We start from the raw sequence: 16853 nt of genomic DNA on the forward strand, positions 1-16853 counted from the left end.
TCCGAATGGAGGAATTGCGAGGCGATCCTCTCAAGGAGAATAAGCTTTCGTAAATATACTAGAAAAACTCAATCTCTCTACATCGCTCGCGTCGTAATATCTAGCGCTTGGTCAAAACACACAGCTACGCTCACAGCGGTAAACAAGATTTTATACACGAAGTAGCTGTGTGTTTGCTCCGAGAATTTAGAGTCGCGTGCGTATAAACGGGATACGCATGAGAAGGCAACGTAAGATAGTGCTACCTCTGCGCGAACAGCGATGACAGCAAGTCAGAACCGAAACCTCAAAGCGCAGGTTCGTCTCGGTGCCAACGTAAACTGTCCTACAGCGGAATAATGAGAGGGGGAGGGGGCGAAAGGAACAGCCGGAGAAAAGAGCCGTGGAGAGACGAGTCGGCATTGCCAGCGGACAAAGATAAATAAACGAAGGAAACGGTGTTCGCGTACAAAGGGAAGCAATATCCCCGTCTTTAACCCGGGTCTCGCTCGCTGGACGGAGAGCTAATAGCAGCTGTGGTAAACAAGCTGCTTCTGCCGCGGAAACATTGCGCGCTTCGCAGACTTTCCTCTTAATCCGTCCCGATTCCTCTTCTTCTTTCTCCTCTTCGTCTCCCTCTTCTGGCCCTCGTGGCATTTCCGCCACCATACTCCATCTTCCGCTTACTTCCATTCAAGTCTTTCGCTCACCCCCGGCTCTCGGATCTCTGGGTACACCTCCCGCAACCGAGTCGTCCTTTCCTTTTCCCCGGCCATTTCCGTTTTCCTACTGCCTTCTCGCGCTTCCATCCGTTTTCTCTCGCTTTTGCCGGGATGTCTAGTTTACTACTCGAGCTTCTTCTGCCGCGACGAAACCGCGCGATAGTTTATAGCTCGCCTCGCCCGCCGGAAAGTTATCTCGATCGGTTGAAGTTTCAAACACGCGCGCTCTTTTTCAGATGAGAAGAGAACGAGAGGGAACACGGATTTCACGTATAAATTGTCGCATTAATATTATCGCTCGTTATCTCCATATTTGCCTCTTGTTATCCGTTGCTGTCGATGACGTTAATAAACGATAAATGAAGTGTCGCCGCTCCTACAAATATTCCATCATTAATAACGGAGCCCCTAGAAAAGAGCTCAATGTTTTATAATTTTGCACGCCTAATTAGGTATGTATCGAAGCAAACTTCCCGCGCGTGGAGGCGCACCGTGAAGCATAACAAGATGATATAAAGGCACAGTAAAACATGTCTTTGTAAAATTATGCACACTCATTAGCACGTAATAAATATGCTAACACGTTTTATACTATCTGACGCTGGTCATTTTTCTTCGTTCAATGCTTAATATATGCAGACTCATTATCGATGGTTGCTGCTTATAGCATACAGTGGAATAGTCGCCGCAGCCTGAGAAGGTTGCGAAATCATATACACGACCATGTATCTCTAATAATAAGATAAATACTTTTCAGTTGAATTTTTAAAATTAATAATTAATGACTGCAAGTGTAATTAATGTGCGCGTTTTAATCGAGACGGTATAGAAAAAAGATAAATAAATGATAGAATCGTGAAATATATCTTTCGCAATTTCGCGAAATTAAACTTAAAATTTACAGAAATTTATTTGTCGTAAACAAATGACTCTTGATCAATTCCGACATCCTATCGAGAAAGCTCGCGTATTTTAAAGAGTATCAAACTTTTATCCCTTACGTGAAATCAAACGCGAGTACGAGACGGAGAGAAAAGTAATCTCTCAAGAAAGTCTGAAAGTCTACGCCATGTCCGAGTATTCAGACATTATCGTGATTGAGCGTGCCAACGGTAGGGTTCGCCAGGTTGGAGGGCGAGAACTGAGTGATTTAGTGGGGTGGCTACTCGACGACTGACCGAGATAACCTGCCTGTCCTCGGAACAACCCCATTTGTCCAATGTCTTCCGCTACAAAACTGCCCCGGTGCCTGCGTCCTTTTGAATAATGACGGCGCTTTGTCAACTAACGGTTTGCCGATAATGCCGGATACGTTAGATGCGTACGAGAAAGAGTAGACTAAATAAATTTTACATTTTCGCGGAATAGTATCGTATTCATGTTTTTACCCGGTGAAAATAAAGAAACATAAATTAATTATAAATCGTAAATTTGTCATCATATGAAATAATATTGTTATAGTAATAATATTAAAACGTTACATGGTTCCAATGAAATTTTATATACGGATGTCTCCGTTAAAATGCATAGTATTTTTTAACAAATTTATATATACACACATACATACACACATCCGTTCAGTTCACACAACATTCTACCGTGCAAATGGAATTCTGAATCCATTTACGTCGATCGACTTGATGCCACTGAGTCTTTATTCTATTCTTTACGCTACCTGCGGTATCAATGACACCAGCTCTTCCATAAGATTCCGGTTACATAGCCCGCCTTGATGCTTCTTACATCTAGAAAAGAAGCGTTTCTCTTTTTTTTTTCTTTGTTTTTTTCCAATGGATTTATTGTTATTGACTCATATACTTTTCAGCCACCATCTATTTTGTCTTACACGGACAAATATGTTTAAGACGTGTAGAAATTTATTTGTCGTAAGCAACAAATACTGTTGTAATAGAGATGTAGAAGAATATGAACCTAATATATAAGAAACTGTGGTAAAAAATGTAATTTTTTATACTTTATCATTTGCTTTAGCATTTAGGCTTTCCTATTTTCTCTTGTAATATTATTCCGAGTTATCTTTATGTTTTAATATTAAAATTTTTAAAAATATTTTTTTTTATATGAATCGAAAAATATGACTCTTTTAATCTTCACGAATAAAAATATTACAATTTCATTAGAAAATTTTCTCGCGTGAAAATGCAAAATAGCATTGTGTTTAAAATCAAAGAACGAGATGAGATGAAATGAGTTCCCAGTTGCGGGAGAGAAAGCAAAGATCGAAAGAAAGAGATTGAAGGAGAAGGCACGAGGGAACGAAGAGAGGACTTTAAACATGGAAGGAGATGGAAAGAGCGAGAGCCGAGCGGACGAGCGAGGTGGGCCGTGAATTTATATCCCGGTCAGCCACTTGGAGCCATCAGCGGCTCGTTTGAAGTTCCACCTTGGCCGGGCAGACGTTATAAAGACAAACTATGCCTACGGCACCGTCATGCCCTACCACTTTATACCATAATTCTTCAAGCCGATCCACGAAACGGCCACTCGATCTCGGCCGACGAGAGGAGAGACGTGCCGCGCTCGCCTTCTCTCTCGTTCTCTCCGCACGACTCTACTCATGTACGCCAATCCACGGCACATCGGACCGTCTCTCTCCCTCTTATCGGACAGTCTTCAGCTCGCTTCCTTTACGGTTAGTGCCCGAGGGTAATAAAGATGGTTCTGCTTATGTACAACCGGCAACCGGAGGCGGAGCCAGGCTGCCCTCTGTGGGCAGGACTAACGCAAATGACTCTTCCATGCAAGATGGCGTAGGCATACAACCGCGCGGTGCGGTGGTGTGGTGTGGTGCCCGCGAGGTGCTTTTATATTTAGCATGCGACGTGCAGAGAAAGAGAGAGAGAGAAAGAGAGAGAGAGAGACCGGGCGCTGAATGCACCGCACCGCGTGCAACAGTCGACCGCCTGGCGTCAGCGTCGATCGCCTGGTTTACACGCTCGACCATCTCGCGATCCGATGACCGCTCGAATGTCCCTCTTTCGCTTACCGGCCGCAAATTCCGACGCGTGACGACGCCTTGTGAGACGTTCGATTTACGGTGCATGCGCGGCTTCGCTTCTCTTTTAGGAAGAGACGCGGCTCCAGCGAGTGGGACGGATAGTGCTGCGAATACAATGAATATCTCCGTCACGATTGTGACGACCTGACGGTAGAGTGAATAGCACCGTGTCATTGATACGTCTTCTGTTTTGACAGTTATCAATTTGACGTATCTCTTTGATACGATACCGCAGAGGTATTTCCTAATAATACATCCGTTGTGTTATTGTATTCATAGATTCATCACTGTTTCTCCTTTCAGCGGAAATCCGCTACCATTTGATAATCCAATGAGATTGGAACAATTCAATAATATATCGTTACATCTGCCAACGATCCGATGACGAAAATCCATTAATATGATTGCCAGTTACCGTGAATATCGCCATGTATCGGATCGTATGCAAAGTACATCATTGACATAAAGTTTGAATCAATGATTTGCATCTCATTACCTTTATGTCACTTTTGAGGAAGTTGAAGATAAATGTCGAAATTATCAGATTTAGCCGACCTTTGCGACTTACAGTGATATACAGTTTGTCTGAATTATGGATAGCAGCTGTAGACCACCTTTCCCTTCTCTCCTCCACGTACGTCAAGTCCGTATTACGAGCCAAATGTTCTCCGAAAGATGCAAATTATCGAAAAATCTTATAAGATGGATTTATGGCATTCATCTGCATGGTTCGATAAACAAATGCAGATGAAGCGCAAGATTCGTGCAAATCTTACTATGTATTTTGCCAAATAATTTTAATGAAATTTATTGTCACCAGAATCGTACTGTATATATTTTTCATTCGTGGATATAAATTACCTCGGCGACGATATATTTTTGGCATAATAAATATTTTTGTGGTGGATTTATTTATGCATATTATATATTACTTTTTGACATTTAAAATATAAACATGTGAAGAAATAGAGATTGAAGAATATTACCAGTTTCCAGGACAGCAATCATTTCTATCTTGCAGCACATCGTTGAATTTCAATTAATTAATAATTAAATTAAACTACCTCTTAAATCAATGATACTTGGCTAGATCTTATCTTTTAGCCAACAAACTGGACACACCAACGAGATTTACGAGACGTTCGACCACAGAAATGAATGTCTCTTAATGTCATTAGCGGTTAAAACCTTTTTTTCAGCACCTCTCTCAGTTCTTGAACGCTTTGATCGACACGACCTTCTTTCCATCAACAAGGAATCGCGACGAGTGATTCGAGACACGCTTGTCTCGCACTTGGAATGCAGGTTCCTGGCTTGTTCGTCTATCGAGCAGCGGTTAGAAAAAACCCTACAGCCGGTTTTCCAGTGGCGTAGAATCCATCTTTAGAGGCGGACGATGCTCATATACAAATACATAATACACGCCACTTGTAATTCTTACGGAGCAGACAAGCAATTGGATCTTTCTAATCATTTACAAGTGATACGTCGACGTCATTAAATAGCATTCATAATTTATTAAGCAGAAAAATTTGTTTAATATTCGCATATAAGATACAACAATATATTTTGTAGAAGATTGTAGAAGATTCATTAGAATTGCAAGGCGAGGCGAGCCACAAGAGCGAATTATATTCTTCCTAAGCAGGTTTCCGGCTACATCGCAACTACAAAGTCAGATATTCCAGTAGATAAAAGGCTCGACATCGAATCTTGAGCACGGCGGATGGCAACAATCGCTCGATTGCCGGCCGTCGAAACAGAGATTTCGAGATATTCCATAAATGTAAGATGTTCGATGACTCGGGAATCGGCTCTCGGCCGTTGATGGCGCGAGGACCAGAAGGAGAGAAGAAGATACGTCGGGTACGTAACGCGGAGGCCATCAATCCTCTCGAGACGTAGACGAACAGCCGTGGGCCACGGCAAAGCGAACCGACATCACAGTCCTCCTCATCCTCCTTCTTCTCCTCGTCGTTGTTGTCGTCGTCGTCGTCGTCGTCGTCTTCTGCAATGCGAAAAGACGAAGTGCGCTCGGAAGCCGAGAACGCGTAGACGCGCCGGTAGAAGCCACTACTTAGCAAGCAAGCATGTGTCTTAAACCAGGTCTGGTCTCTCCCCCTTCCCCTCCAATCTACTCCACCGGACCTCTCGGGATCTCTCGAACTCTCCGCGACAATATCAAAGGACCGCGCCTCCTTTGGAATTCTCTAGTTGTTAACATTTAACAGTGATGCCTCCCATGCAATTTTGTCGCGCATGCCCGTCGAGTTTTCTCTGTCCCTCTCGTCGCGAACTCCTAATGAAACGATTTAAATTAAAGAGAAAGATAGCGCGCTCTGAATTTTTTATAGCATGATTTTTAACGAAGGCGAGACGATTGTGCGCTGTCATTCAGATACAAATCCGGATATAAATTCGTGGCTTTTTATTCATCAGACGTCGATAAAATTCCATTTGACTTACAGCGCTTTAAACATATCCTCGAATCGTATTCGGTCTGAATCATAATCGAGGATTTCTGACATTTTAATTATTTTACATTTAAATGCTTTCGAAGGAGCGAATCATCGTAACTAAAATTCTAGTGTAATTATCATAATAATTAAGATGGAATTTATCATCCCGGTCGCTTCAATATCAAATTTCGCCTAAACATTTCTGCACACATCGCAAATATTTTGTCAGCCTTTACACCACGAACATCTCATCGCACACACGCGCTATTTTATCGTATGTTAGAGACGGCTACCTAGCTATTCTTAGTTTCCGCCGAGCGCATTGTATCAACGTTAAACCGGAGTCTGAAGTCCGCGGAACAAGGATGAGAGAGGGGAAGGGGGAGGGGGAGAGGGAAGGAAGGAGAGGTCGACGGGAAGGCGCGGTATAGGAAGACCGGGACAGTTTTATAGAGACGAATTCTCGTCGTAAAGACGTCAGGACCACCTCCGCAGCTCCCGCCTGTCTTCGCGAAAACGTTACGAGTACCGGAGGATTCACAAGTTACCCCGTTACCTTTCCTCCTCGCCGTCGTCTTACCTCGTCGTCGGAGACACACGAGTCTCCCGGTCTCGTCCCAGGAAGGACGAAACGGTTCGTAATTTCGGCCACGCTAAATCTCCGCGTCCGACGACGATCGATTTTTCTTCAGCGACGACGAGTGCTTTGGTATGCGAATAGGGGGAGAATTGCATTATCGTTTCTCGCTTCTTTCTCCCGCGAATCTAGGGTCAAAACTTGGCGAGCTATCGGTACACTCTCGTGCGCGCAAAGCGTCCGTAAATCTCGTCGCACGTACATTTCCGCTCCTTCTGACACAACTCCACCCACTCGTCGACGTGCCTACCTCGACGTCACGTAATAGAGAGCGCGGGAGAACTCCCGATGTTGCGTCTGACAAGCTTTTTCTGGTACAATAAAAGTCAGAAAGGGGCAATCTATTACCTTCCCCCTACGGTCTATTCCAGAGAGGCCCCGACTGCACCGTCGTTTCGAGCCGGTCGGCGTCCTTTGATCCGCTGCTTTCGAGTCCTGTGCTACTGGAATTTTCTATCTGCTACTATAAGACCGCTACTTATCGCCGCTTCTCGTCCTTTGTTAATACATATGTATGTACACAACAATAAACTCTTCATCCGCTCATCGTACTTTCTTTCCTTATTTTGTACCTTGCGAAGTCCGGCGGAGAGAATACGCAATATTCGTACGTGGTACCTGCGAGCTTTTGTTGCCAATGTTGAAGAGAAACAAGCAGACTTGCTTGCCTACGTGATGCAGTTGTCTAATGATCTCATTATGCCCCATACACTGAGGTTTCTTTAAATCTTGAATCTTTATAATATTTTCTACTCCATAAAAATATTACAGGTTAAATAAACTTCACGAATTTATATAATTTTCTAATAAAGATATATTATTGATATATTATTCTAATATATCAAATGCCGATATTTTTAGAATAAAACAGAATGATAAAGTAATATCGATAGAGTTGTCTAACATTTTAATATTGTACACTTCTCGCTCTGGATACAATTTTCCGCTATTTGTTTTAACTACGTTTACAGCACGCTGAAACGGAAAGAGAGCCACCACCAAAGCTAAAAGAATCCGACGCGCTTGGTAAAACGAGGCCGTAGATCTCGCGGCGCCGTTAGATGTGACACGTTTCGTCTCCCGCTCTCTCCTCGCTAACCCTTTCTTCTTCGCTCGACTTGGCCGCTGCCGACTTGGCGGCTTCGATACCCGTCCGTCACGAGCCGTCATTAAGCTCCGGCCAGATTCCTATCTGAACGGACAGCTGAGCCCCGATCTGGATGTCGGAAAGAGCATCGGCTTCTGCGAGCTGCGAGCATTAAAGCTGCCGACGGTAGAGCCAGGGTCAAGGCTTCGACAACCTCCCAACCGTCCGTCAGTTACCTATCGATCAACAAGCTTGATGCTCGTAACATCAGACTATCTTGACGATTAGAAAAGAGCAATAAATGAATGTTGCAGTAACAAGATTGAATAATTTAATAATTAATATATACTTCTTTTTTTTATTATTCCTCTTGTATCATTTATATTTTTTATTATTCCTCTTACTGTTATATCATTTTATATCATTATCTTTGTATTAATCATTTGTAAAATATCGTTAAATAATATTTATTTTGCTCTGTAAAATCCATTTGTAATTTGCAAGGAATCGAAATTTGATATATCCAAATTTGTTCGTTTTTTAATTATTTTTAAATATATAAAAATAAAATTTTCAATAAATTGAATTGATTTGATTTGAACGCAAAAACTCTATTTGTTATTTTTACATGTATAAATATATTGCATATATTTATACATGTATAAATGTTGTTTGCTTTTTATATCAAATATTAATAATCATTAAAAATTAACAATTATAGGAAAACTATAGAAAATGATGTATAAAAGTTCGAATAATTTATATAATACCTAAGTGTATGCATTTAGAAGTAAGAAAAAAATTTGATTGTGATATAAATATACCTTTTTATAAGATCCGCGAAATTTTATTGCGCGATCGCGACCATCCTGCAGATATTTACGTAATATTTCCCCGAAAAGAGCGATAAAAAGAGTACCACCGAAGATAAGAATATCCGTGTTTCGACGAAATGCTCATTGTGCAATTCCACTACCTCGAGCGAGGAGATAAACGTGAGTCCATTTTGACGTGTCAGCTAATCTCGCCGTGACATATCACGGTGGCTCGATCGATCACCAGGTCATTACATTGTCTGATCCGCCGCCGCCGCAGCGATAAATTATTACTACCGATAAATCGGTAAAGAGTAAACGCCACAGCGGATAGTAATAGGCCCAGACGCGAGTGACCCGCGCAGATAACTCGCAACACGTTGCCCTCTCGACAAGGTGTCAGGACTAATGCCAGTTTCCCTTACTGATTCAGCAGTCGGTCCGCCACGCTAATTTGCACTCCAAACCTCGCTCTCTCGCGAGATACCTTCCCATTCTGGAAATTACTATTGTATTGACGCGCCAATCCAATATCACGTGGATGAAGATTAAAACGTTAAGCTTAAAAATACTCGCGATTTCATATTTTAAAATAGCTCGACACTTTCGTGAAACGTTGACGAAGTAATTTTTAATACGATGCCATTTTGACTGGATTCTGTCTTTTTGCTCGTATATCATACATATTTCTACTCAATAAAAAGTATCATTTAACAAACGGTTTTCGTAAGATACGATACAAACTGTCCATTAATCTTGTCGTTGCGCCGTTTTCCGAGCCAATTGAATTATTTGACAAGATAAACGTAAAACAACGCGCGCGTCAAGCTGGAAATAAAGCGAAATTTTCAAAGTCGATCGGTAGCCTGAAACGGCCTGCTAATGACAAGGCGTTAATTTAGCCGCACGAAGAGGAAATATCTGCAGCGCAGTCATGGCCGTCTCGTCGGTCGTTGTCGAGCATTATGGAAGCCTATGCATCAGAATGATGAACGATGTCCCGCGATCATGCTGCGCGGCACGATAGAATAAGCCGCAGTAAATGAAAAGAGGCTGAAAAGGACTACAGAAACACGAAGAGAGAAAGAGAGATTTCGTAGCAAGCCTATGGGTCAGATCGATTTTTCACGATAATAGTGTAAAGAAGTTCTCGTTCATTTTACGATTATACCCCTGCGTATTCTCGTCCTTAGTTAAAATTCTTCAATACGCGCGACATTATATATGTGCCTTTTCAACGATTAAATATTTTTATATTATATGCGATCGAAAATTTAGAATGTTATTAATTTAAAATAATATCAAAATAATAGAGTACATTTATTAAATCGTGAAATATATAAATTTATTTATTAAACTGTTATGGGATGCTTATTAGTATTGATTGTGCTTCAATTATCAACGATAAATATATTATATTTATGTATATACATAAGAGCTTGTTTTTATACTTAATTATCGATTAATCTTATCTCTTAGATAATAGCAAAGATTGTAGTATTCGATTATGCAATGACATGATTAGTTTTAATCGCTTTCAATTGATTTTTATCGATATCAAAAGTCTTAAAAATTAGATGTTAGATTTGATATTTTATCAGATGTAGTCGAGTATCAGTAGCAATCCAAGTTGTAATAAATAAAAGAAGAAAAATATCCACTTGACATTTAATTAGACGAGAAGAAGAGTGAAAAAATTGATAAGATTAGCTAGTTATTGAAACATAAATTGCTCACATATAAAATTATACCGAAATTATATGAAACAATATTTTGCATTATCTCAAATACTAAACTATATTTCTCGACGTGAGATATATTATTGTATATGTGAGTGTATGATTATTGTTAATAAATCTTTCCTTCTAGTTAAAAAATTATGAAATAAATAAGATCTCTCTTGCATAAATTTATCTCATTATGAATATTATTATTAGAACAATAGCAAATATATAGCAATATGACAATACACATGCATAAAGTAAATTTTTTTATCTACTATCAAGCCGTTTATAATATTTTCATTGGATCGAATCTCAAATTATATATGAAGTATCTGCAAAATTCTATGAATTATTGACGTTATTGCCATCTCATTTATTTCTGTCTTTTCGCAAGGAATTAAAAGAGATTCAGCGATAATGGCAGTGAACATACTTATGCGTACGTGGAATTGCAAAATGGCGAACGTACAGGCAGTAAATCAAGATACACGAAGCTCATCGGGTAGCCGTATATTGCGACAGTTATACGAGCCATCCATCATCATTTAGAAGCGGCATCTATCAGCGTCACCACTCGCGAGAGCGATAATGACGATTCAACGGCTTAGCGGCTCGCTTTGACCCGCGGCAGCCTCTACAATCGTTAATTTACAGGCCCTTCCTTCGACTCGACGGTATCTCGCGTGTAGTCTTTCGATAAAGTCGACTGCTGTCGTGGTAATCGCCTCTGTCAGTGATTCTTCCCATACGAACCTCACTCAAAAGCGAGTCTCCCGATAATGACTTCGTACCTCGTCTGCAACTATCGTCGCACACGCAACATGAGCACGTTACGTGCTCGTGTTGCATCCTTTCACGTGTTTAATTATCGCGCCGGGTCCGTATCGCATCAAGTCCGACAATTCCAGGTCACCGGGTGGAAGGGCGAGAAGCACAAAAAGAGCAATTATGTTGGAGACGTTGCTTCGAGTATCAGTCATGTTCTCTTCTTGCCCAAGATTTTTCGACGGAGAAGTCTAGGTGCGTTAGAAAAGGTTGCTCGTCGAGCAATCGGCGGCGAAGAAGGAAAATAAAGAATGGGGCGGACCGGGCTGAACATTGTGCGCTGATAGATGTGTCAAATCCGGTATCGTATTGTGCTCGCGGAGATAAATGGAGCCAGAGTGAAGAAGCAAAACACGTGCCTTTGTTGCCGATCTACTCATCGAAGGTAATTTGGAGCGTTTCTCCTTAATGATATCCGTAACGTAGCGGTAGTCGCGGCATAACACATTCCGCCTTGATTCAACCACGATTGCTAACGATCAATCTATCATTACAATAAGTATTTTGCATATCGAATCGACAATTGCTGTCGATTCTTATTCTTTTTGCGATCTTATGGCATGTTTAATGATTAAATTTTCCTAAGTGAATTAAGTGATGAAAATTAAAAATAGACGCGAATAGTCCATATCAGTTAAATAAATGTCACTCACAATTTGTCGGTCAATCAGATGAAAAAAATATCTGATTGTGAAATAAAATACATCAATTTATCTTACGTAATGTGAACAAGTTGTATCAGATTTCTTCTTGTGACTTGACGATATTAAGGATCGTACTGATTTCATGGATTCATTTCTGACAAATTGCTCGAATCCGCATGTTGTTCATTCGAAACGTACATAAGTCAGTCTGCTCGTGGTCGCTCTATGATTAGCCTGCCTCCCGCGGAAACGTTCGGCAAAGGAGCGGAGAAGAGGAAAAAAAGAACGATGGCCGGTAGTTGCATGTCATCCGAGAAAGACGCATCGCGACCCTCGCGCCGTAGAAAGGCCCCTGAAGGAAGAAGAGAAGGCAACGGCACACTCCGCCACCCTGGCGACACGGCTGGGTGCGGAGCTGAAAGCGAGAATTCTCCCGCGGCGCGGAGCCGCGGCACCCGCTCCGCATAAATCATCCCGCTTCTGCTTGGAACAGGGAGGCGAAAATAGATGGAGCTCTCTCTTTCCCGCTCCGTCTCCCTCGAAGCTTCATAGGCGGAGAGCACCCCGCACCGGGCTCAAAACGCACGACAGTCCGCTCCTTCTTCTCGGTCTTTCTGCGTGTGATTCCCTCCCCTTTCGACGACGAATAAAGACCTCCCACACATTTTCATAACCCAGGTATTCCGTACCAAATGCGACGAAAGATTCTGTGGAACGTCGCGAAAACGTTGTCCAAATGCAAGTTTATCATGTAAACTTGTAAAAAAAATTGATTGATATTAGAAGAATTATCTTCATGAGTTGTATATAAAAGCATCATTTTCAACATGTTTTTTTTTATTAAAAAAAAACTAAACACAAAAATGCTGGGAAGAATAGCATTCGAATTTCAGATTTAGATTCTTTGAGCACTATATTATCGAGACTTGAATTGTATGTGAATAAATAGAAAATCGGCAAAGGTTCTTTGTTGGTAATTTCTTCCCAGAGGACTGAAATAGTGTTTTCGTGCTTGATAGATGATGTGCCGGGCGGAGATCAGCAAAAATCAATTCGTACCTGTTGGTCGGCTCTAGATGCAGCGTGGGTTCCCCTCGGTGCTCGTTTTGCAGCATCACTTCCGTTAGCGCTTCAAAGTCCTTGGCGGACTTGGCCCATTATACGACTCTCGCAGTATGCTATCCAGCATCATGCTGAGAGAAGCGTGGTGCGCAATAAATCTTCGCCCTGTTTTTACGTGTTTGACCCTAGCGACTGCGCCATTATTAGATACAGCTTTCAGCCTTAACCCACTAAGAATTTCACGAAACCGCACCATAACCGAGGTCGCCTTTCTCCATTTTCTGACATTTATTAACCGACCGACTCGACTCACCTTCTCGCCCCCTGCTTCCTCTCGAAAATGCATCGAATTTATCGCCTAGTGTCAACGGCTCTCATGTTTGCCATCGGCTACCGTCTTGCCCTATCTGATTTCACGCTTATTCCTCGGGAACATAAGAGCCGAGATGACAAACGACGAGGAAATCAATATACAAATTGCATATTTAAAAAATTAATGGTAATGTATTCAAAAGTGTCGCAACTTCAATAATTAAAAAAAATCTTGCTATACGAAAACAATCCATGTTGTTGTGAAGAGAGATAAAAATTACGCTCTATTTTTTTTACCAACATTACGATATCGTTCGCAATAATTCGTGGATAATTAAAACCGTGCTGCTGTAAATAACGTTGACTTCTCCTCGATCTAATCTTTGATAACGACTTCTTTACCCGAGCGTCAGCACTCGAGTGTAAAGCCGGGACCGACAAATCACGGCCGGCTCGGGTCAGAGGGCGAGCGACATGAAAAATTACCGACGCTTCCATGGAAAACTAATAACGTCCCGCCACATCAAACGCAATTCTGGGAAATTATTACGCGAGCCGCAACCGCCGCGGCTTATACGGCGGCGCAACGTTTAAGGCGGAGGTGATGCGGCCCTACGTCCTGGCCCGGTCGTGTGAGTAACGTCCCGAGTAATATTACGATGACAGTAATTGCCGCTTTGATCAATGCGAACCTGGCCGCGAGTAGGCGGCCCGTCACGCCACCGGGATTCAACGCGATCCTTTCCGGCCGTTCCTGCTCCCTCGGACGTGTTGCACGTATGCGCTTATTGCGAGGGGATGATACGAGCTATCGATCGTGCGGCACATTCTGCGTTTGAACCCGGTGAGAATAAAGGCCGCAAATGTCAAAGGGACAGTTTGACGTTTCCTCTCGGTACATCTCTATTTGTTCCGCAAGTTGAAATGTCGCAGAGAGTGATGTCTCATACGAAGTGAGTCTCATTCTTTTGTGCGAAAAGGTATTTTTAATCCATTTCTCCAAGAAACGTGAATAAAAAAAATAAATACACGCATGTACATATTTATATGTTAATTAAAATGTTAATTAATATAATGTTAATTAAAAACTCTAATCATAGTAATTTTTATAAAAATCCAAATCTTGAACAAAGATTGAATTTAATGATTTGGTTTCACGCATTTTTATGGGACAAGCGAACCTTGGCGCTTAAGGAAGAGTGCAAATATCGAGACACCCAGTCAGCCATTTGGTCGATTAAAAATTACGATTCTCGAAAATTGCCGGCGCTATTAGGAGTCGACGAATGAAAGCTGGCAGGGCGCGACGCGAGGCAACGCGGCGACGAAGCAAAAGAAAAGAAAGACGCCGACCGCTCTCTCTCTCTCTCTCTTTTTCTCAAGGGTTTTATTTGCGGCGGAATAAATAAAAATTTACGAGCAATTTACAGAGGGTCCTCAGCCGCCAGGTCAGGGGGATCCATCAATTTACTCCGAAGTGCTCGTTTGGCGCGCGGGCTACAAAATCGTCGACGAAGTTCTCTTTATGAAGCTAGAATAGATTAATGCTCTCGTTTGTTCGGTAATGGCCCCGATAAATTATCTTAATAGCTTGAGGCGGCTATAAATATATTCTCCCGCGCTCTTACGCTTGTTTTCTAGCTATACCGCGATCTTTCGCGCGACGACGCGACTGTCGAACCATCGCATTTTCCGTGTCACTAAATCGGGAAGGAAATGCGTATTGCTAGTATCTGGAACGAAAGGATTTATCGTCCGTCATCGTGGCGACGCAAATTATCGTATTTTATAAATCTGCGGAAAATATCTTAACAAGATCCAAAGCGCATTGCTTTATTCTTTCCGCGAGCGAGTAAAATCTTGATAAAGTAAAACCTTATTGCTTTGCGAGAGAGATGTTATAGCTTATCCAAGTTACTGGAAAATTAACAGATAAATTATACACGCACTTTTACTATAAATAAACTGTCTTCATCGCGGCACATTATAACGATTCGCGTTATTCGCTGTTAATGACTCGAAGAGGAGAAAGGGAGATCTCGAGAAAGAAGCACGCGGCGAAACGCGATGAAATGCGTCCCTGAAGCATGGCCTGACCGAAAATAATCGGTTGCCATTAGCCGTGCTACACTCCACCGGAAGATCAAACGGATCCTCCATCCGTCAACGGCGCGCTAATGCACACGTTTCACCGCGCACCGCCTGCGCGTCGGTATTTGGCAGAAATTAGGTTGGTAATGCGTCAGCGACCGTTGCCGCGTTGGGCGAGCACTTAACGCCGTAAAGTTGTTTGATGGCACCGCTATCACCCCTAACAGTTCCTAACAGTCCGACGCCCAGCCTCGCGCTGCGCCCCGAGAGTCTGACACTGCAACCGTGAGTTATTCACTTAATGCGGCCATTACGCGCTCCTCGATGGCGCTTCATCCTGATTTACTCGACAAGCATTTATTGCTTCTATCTCGGCCGGCGATATTAAACCCTCTGCTCGCATTTCCTACGCGCGTACGTTCTACCCGCCTATTTATGCGATTCGCTCGACGGCATTGAAATTGATTTTGAGACGCGAGCACCGCTGACGTAAATAAAATTTGGACACGAGCCGCGAGCTTGTCGAGGATAACGAAGAATGATTATGAAGAGTGTTTCGCGAATAAAACGTAATAAATTCCTCCAACAGTCTATTACGCGTTCGCTTATATTTCTGAATTTTCGAAATTTCGACCTCATATTCAACATTATTTCTTATAAGGATGATAAATTAGAAGCTAGCGAAGAAATTTAATTTTGATGTACACACATATCTATCAAAGCGATTATTTTTACAATGGACTCGATAACAATTTAAACAGATGACAGGATCTGATTTATTATGGATATTGTAAACTTCAGGTGAGAAGCGACTCTTGATCGTCGAGATGAAATTAATAAGGAATAATTATCAAGGATTCTCTCGCGGTTCTTGAAAATAGAGAATCGCGTAGACCTCGATTGTCGATGGTTGGCAGTTCGACAGTTTTGGCATCCTTTATGGCGCACAGTCGACAATCCCTCTATCTATCTCTCTTATATTCAACATTGTTTCTTATTGGCGTTGTTAAGGATGATAAATTAGAAGCCAGCAAAGAAATTTAATTTTTGATGCACACAAACATCTATCAAAGCGATTATTTTTATAATAGACTAGATAACAATTTAAACAGATGACAGGATCCGATTTATTATGGATATATTGTAAGCTTCAGGTGAGAAACGACTCTTGATCGTCGAGATGAAATTAACGGGATAATTATCAAGGATTCTCTCGCGGTTCTTGAAAATAGAGAATCGCGTAGACCTCGATTGTCGATGGTTGGCAGTTCGGCAGTTTTGGCGTCCTTTGCGGTGCACAATCGACAATTCCTCTCTCTCTCTCTCTTTCTTTTTCTCTACCTCGTTGCGCCCCGCTTGAAACCTCGTAAACCCGGGAACGACCAATTAAACGAAACGAGCAGCGCACTGATGCACTCTCCTCTCTGGCTGGTTGCCTGCCTCTGCCTGCCTGCCTGCCGGCATTACCTACAGGTTA

At 42.1% G+C, this 16853-nt stretch overlaps 1 protein-coding gene and 1 long non-coding RNA gene across 2 annotated transcripts in view; one reads left to right on the plus strand and one right to left on the minus strand.

The window, feature by feature from the left end:
- LOC145976874 (lachesin) overlaps nucleotides 1-16853 on the minus strand; it is a 371398-nt gene that overhangs the window by 301669 nt on the left and 52876 nt on the right. The gene's annotated exons all lie outside the window — the stretch shown is intronic.
- LOC145976878 (uncharacterized) lies at nucleotides 2942-4631 on the plus strand. Its single transcript, XR_014440340.1, has 2 exons — nucleotides 2942-3957; nucleotides 4024-4631. It is a non-coding gene; the product is annotated as an uncharacterized LOC145976878 (long non-coding RNA).

The sequence above is a fragment of the Camponotus vicinus genome, unplaced genomic scaffold (genome assembly GCF_025532165.1).
Source record: "Camponotus vicinus isolate PSW18456_S1 unplaced genomic scaffold, iyCamVici1.0 SCAF_9, whole genome shotgun sequence".
Lineage (NCBI taxonomy): Eukaryota > Metazoa > Arthropoda > Insecta > Hymenoptera > Formicidae > Camponotus > Camponotus vicinus.